This window comes from Schistocerca americana, chromosome 4, assembly GCF_021461395.2.
Source record: "Schistocerca americana isolate TAMUIC-IGC-003095 chromosome 4, iqSchAmer2.1, whole genome shotgun sequence".
NCBI lineage: Eukaryota > Metazoa > Arthropoda > Insecta > Orthoptera > Acrididae > Schistocerca > Schistocerca americana.
The window spans coordinates 133,192,054-133,197,963 of record NC_060122.1 but is presented as its reverse complement, the minus strand read 5'-3'; the positions used below and the strand labels follow the sequence as shown (position 1 = coordinate 133,197,963).

General features: G+C 38.1%; 1 pseudogene; it reads right to left on the bottom strand.

The window, feature by feature from the left end:
- Positions 1 to 4,167: 4,167 nt before the first annotated feature.
- LOC124614560 lies at positions 4,168 to 4,285 on the bottom strand (annotated as a pseudogene).
- Between the last annotated feature and the right edge of the window lie 1,625 nt (positions 4,286 to 5,910).

Genomic DNA, 5,910 nt, shown 5'->3' with positions numbered 1-5,910 from the left:
GCGGGTCTAACACTTTCCAGGAATATGTCATGGAACGGTCACATAGGCTCAGTCATGGCTAAAGCTGGTGGTAAACTTCAGTTTATTGGTAGAATACTGGGGAATCGCAATCAGTCTACAAAGGAGATTGCCTATTAACCACTTGTGTGACCGGTTGTAGAATACTGTGTGAGACCCAGACCAAATAGAACTAACAGGAGATACTGAATGTGTACAGAGAAGGGCAGCACGAATAGTCATAGGTTTATTCGATCTATGGGAGAGTGTCGATGAGATACTGAAGGAACTAAACTGGAGGACTCTGAAGATAGATGTAAACTATCTATAGAAAGTCTATTAACAAAGTTTCAAGCACTGTCTTTAGATGATGATTCTAGGAAAAGATTACAATCCCCTACATATTGCTCGCATAAGATCAGGAGGATAAGGCTGGAATAAATACTGCATGTGCAAAGCCATTCAAATAATCATTCTCGTTGTGCTCCACACATGAATGGAATGGGAAGAAACCCTAATAGCTGATACAGTGGAATGTACCATTTGATGTAGAAGTCAAGAAATATTCAGTTTTCCTTACTGCCATGATCCGTAACTAACAGTGTATCACCTGAGAAAAGAACAAGCTGGATTTCCCATGACCAATTTTTTTTTTCAGCTTCCATGCTGGTTGCCATAGTGGAGGACATTCTGTCCAAGATACCTCATTGTGTTTGAGATCATAATATGTTCTAAGATTTTATGACAGAGGGATTTCAATGATATCGGACAGTAGTTTTATGTATAACTTCTGCTGCATTTCTTATACATGGGTGTGACTTGTGCTTTCTTCCAACTATTGGACACACTCCTTTATTTCCTACAGACCTCACTTCCTTGATTGTCTCGTTATTCATCCTTATATTATTTCACAACTTGGATAATTATTGTGTATCCATAACAAAGATACAAACTTTCAATTGGAAGCTATTAGGTGAACATAGAGTCTATGGCACTCTTTAGTGAAAGTCAGCTTCTTGTTGCAGATGTCAGTGTGCCTGTACCATAACGTGGGTCATGAGAAGAGGATGCAGTTACGCAGCCAGAGGCTACTTCTAGAGCGGGAGGCCTTAATGCGGCGGGCCATCGTCAACAGCTCATTGAAGAGATCTGAGCAGGGTCCGCCGTTCAAGTACAAGAACAATGACGAGTATTTTGATATGATCTCAGGGTCTGCAAGTGATGAGTTTAATCACCTGCGCTTCCGTACGGTGGTGCGTCACGAAGGCAAAATCTGTCACTCATTTATCCTGAGGCTGCACAATAATGATGGACATGAGGAAGAAGAAGAGGAGCTGGTAAATGAGAAACAAGAAGTCACAGAAGAGCACAGGGAGAAGAAAGATGAAGAACTGAAGGCAGTAATTTGTATGCAGGAGGGGGAAGGTGAAGAGGAAGACAAAAGTGACATGGACTATGAGAATGGTGAATGTGAAACACTAGAGGTAGTGGAATGCAGTGGGGAGGAGGAGGAGAAGGGGGGCATGGGGAAGATGAATGTGAGAAGCAAATTGAGTTGCACAAGAAGAAAGAAAGTGAAGAGCAAGATGAAAAAGGAACACAAAGCAGTGCTGAGAAAGAGGAAGCTGGAACAGATTGCAGCTCAGTTCCAGCAGACAGAACTGCTGAGCAGGAGGAGGAATCGCAAAAATCTGCCACTAGGTGACAGTACTGCACGCTGAAGGGGATGCACCTGGCTCTAGACAAGGTATGTATTGTGTTCATTCAAAATTACGTCTCAAATGTACTCTGTATTCTAATCATGGTCACACCTGATCCAGGGCAGGGGTGAGCATTTTTTGTTAAATGTATTTATATTTTTAAATATTAAAATATTCAAATTTCTCAACTAACTTTCAGAATATAAAGTAGAATTAAAACAAAAAATCTAAAAAATTACAAGTAATATTTAACATAGGATAGTTTTAAGCTGCTTGACTGGGAACTACCTACTTTGATTGGCTTGTGGCTCAAACAGCTGCTGAAAACATCCATCCACAAAAAGGTGGCCATTCACAGGCTGACCAACAACAAAGATGACATGTTTAATGAACCGCAAACTAAAGGAAGTAGAGTAAAGTATGACAATAAAATACCCTTAAATAACAAAAAAATTACAGAAAGTATGATTTTCCCACACATATATGGAAAGAAAGAGCATTTCCCACACTCACATCCTTGTGTACTTACTGTCTGCAGGCCTGCCTTCACAATTGTAGTGATAAGTGAAAAAGGGATGATAATGGTGAGAGCACACTTTGATTTTACATAACGCAAAGTGTGATGTCGTAGAAAATTGAGAGGTTTTCTTGCTGTTATTCACATGAAACATGTATTACTAAAATTTTTGGATGAACCATTTTCAAATGGAGAACTTCTCTGAACTGTAATTTCTTGGCAGCTATGCTACAGCAATGTACTAAGAACTGACACAAATAAATCTTCTTTATTATTAAATTAAAACATTTTATACATATTATTGCTGGTATCCTCAATAAAATGTAAAGCATTTGTGGCATATCAAAGTTGGGATGAAAATAAATTATATTTGGCAGCAGGAGAAACACAGAATCAAATTGTGACCTCAGCCAGAACAGAACCCTGAATCCGCACCTGTTATAACTGTTCCAGGTTAATCAATTTCTTGGTCGATAACCCATTGCAAGAGAATGTCCAGGATAGGGTTGCCAACTCTCCAGTATCATACAGGAACTTCTGTGTTCTTCTGAATATTTGAGCGTCTCCTGTCTCCCATATTTCGGAAAATGACACATTAAAATTTAAACCTGCCACATATTTTTCAAATCTCATTGCTGGACAATTAGTGCAATATCAATTAATCGATACAGCGTAGTATTATTGATACAGTTACTACATTAATATATAGGGAACACAGAACATAACACAGTGTTGCGAGGCATGTTGCAATTATCTTGTTTCTTAGTCATTCTGCTCAATCCGAGTTATGCAAAATGGAAGAAACCAAAACTCTGCAGAAAAAGAGAGGAAATTACATCTATATGTATCAGAAGATATGGAAAGAAACTCATTTATAAGTTAATCCTGTAAAAGGAAACAATTCTAAAGCGTATTGCACCCTTTGCAAGCGTGAATTCAGCATAGCACATAGTGGTAGTACAGACTGTCAGCAGCATGCCAACACTGAGGCCAACACTGAAGGACACAAAAGCAGAGTTAGGGGAAGTAAGACATCTAAGATACCCAGCTATTTTCAGTGCCTAAGTGATGGTCCCACTAGTGATGAATCCATCAAAGTTGCAGTGGGTGAGTTATAGTTTCTGTATCATACAGCGAGGCACAATCTAAGTTATATTAGCATGGACTGTGCAAATAAACTTCCAAAGAATGTATTTATGGATTCAGATGTGGCCAAAAAATATACATTGTGGTAGGATGAAAGCAGAATCTATTTCAAAAAATGTATTATCACCTAGAAGTGTAAGTGATTTCCTAGATGTGCTTAATGATCCAGAGAAGTGTAGCATCTTGTTTTCTGTGGCTTCAGATGAGCTGAATTACAAGAAGAGGAAAATGTTTCCTGTAGTAGTCAGGTACTCTGAACCTTGTGTTGGCATCAGAAATGAACTATTAGATTTGGGGAACAAGCAGATGAGGGTGCTAGTGGTATTCATGCTTTGACAGGAAACAGTCTTGAATCTCATTCATTAAATGTAAATAACATTTTGCCTTATAGTGCTGATAATGCTAGTGTCAATTATGATTAAATTATTGAAATTATTGAGTGAGAAAAATAACAAAATATTTCAAGCAAACTGCACAAATCACATAATCCATAATGGTACTAAATTTGCTTCTGATGTCTTTGATGTAGACACAGAAATGATAGTTACTAAGATTTATGGACACTTTTCAGTGTCAGCATAATAAACTAATACTAAACTCCATCTGAACAGGCCATGAAGGCCCAATGGTGCTGACTGGCCGCCGTGTCATCCTCAGCCCGCAGGCATCACTGGATGCAGATATGGAGGGGCATGTGGTCAGCACACCGCTCTCCTGGCCGTATGTCAGTTTATATGAGACCAGAGCCGCTACTTCTCAATCTAGTAGCTCCTCAGTTTGCCTCACAAGGGCTGAGTGAGCCCTGTTTGCCAACAGTGCCCGGCAGACTGAATGGTCAACCATCCAAGTGCAAGCCCAGCCCAACAGTGCTTAACTTCAGTGATCTGACGGGAACTGGTGTTACCACTGTGGCAAGGCTGTTGGCTGTCAGCAACATCCAGGAAAGAATTAATATCTTTTTTAAATTTTGTTGGTACTGATTTTTGTGCAATTTTAAGGCATGTGCCTACCAGGTGGGTGTCCCCCACATAAGCTGTTGAAAGGCTAATAAAGAACTGGGAGCCAATAATAAGTTATTTTCAAAGCACAAATGAAACATCTAACACTTCAAAATTGTATTTTAGTGATGAGGATCCAAGCAAAATGTTAATTCTGGAAGCATATCTTCAGTTTTTTTTTCTTACATTGGAAACATTATTTTGGAAACCTCAAAATATCTAGAGATTTCAGATTTAACTAAGGAGTCCTGTTGCATCATTGAAGCTTTGTCAAAGAAAATTTTGCAAAGAAAAGATGACTTGATTTTTGGAAGCAATACACACACGATTTTAAATAGATTAGATCCTGTCAATCAGAAGAGAATTCAAAATAATTTTGTTGAATTTTATGATACCTTTCATACTTACATTGTAAAAAATGTAAACATTTCTGACAATGCTATAATTCAGTCCTTGCTCCCACTGTCCCTAAAGAATTCAGTTAATTTTAATGATTTTAGAACCTGCTTACTCATATTCGGGTAGACATAAATGAGGATAACCTGTACAATGAAATTTTGGTCTTTGAAAAATATAATAAATACAAAAATTGCCACCAGTGGTACCACAGTTGAAAGGTGGGTATCCATGATGACTGAGCCTGAGGCCAAAGGAATTATAGCCAAGAAGATAAATACGATTCTTGGCTTTTTTTCTCTGATGAATGGCAAATGGTCTGATGATAGGAACTGTTGTAATATAGATTTAATGAAAGCTGAACAACAAATAAGTGTTGATTTTTGTCACACATGTGATGAATTTGTCCAATTTGCAAAGAATGATCGCAAACTTCAGACTGCTGTCAAAAGTGTAAACAAATGTAGTCTTGGTTAAAAAAAATTCTGTAGACCTTCAGGTTATAATTGTTATGAAGAAGTTTTTTGGTTAGTCAGTGGAATAAAACTGTTTTAAGATTTAAATAAATTGTGTTTGGTATATTAATTTTGTCAGGTCCTAGTGTTCCTTATTTTGACAAAGAAAGTTGACAGCCCTAGCCCAGGATCTGACGTAGTGGGAGAAGCACAGGAGGGTGTTAGGGAGAGGGTGGGGGGGTGGGGGAGGGGAGAGATACGCATGTTAGTTTTGAGGTGAACGCCAAAATAGGTCTGAGGTTCCATGACAAATGGATCTAGTAGGAAGCAAAATGGTGGCAAGTACACAAGCTGTTGAAAATTGCTCCATAAACTTAGAGTCTTTATCATCAGTGAAGTGTCGCTCATGTGGTGAAAAAGTGAAAACTGGTGTTAGAATGTGTCCAGCAAAACATATATGGTCTCATTGATTTGCAAAAGTAAATTGCAATAATGTATTTTCGTGTGACTATAATCATCTGTATACTGGTTGAGAAGCTGCCACAGATATATGTAATGCTGAACTCGAACTAAATGTGAAAAATGAAGTATACAAAGACCTAAAAGCAGCTAGAAAGAACATTAAAATATTAGAGAACATGATTCAGCTTCTTGTTACTGTACCTGCTGAAACATCAGTATTTTGCCAATAACATCATATA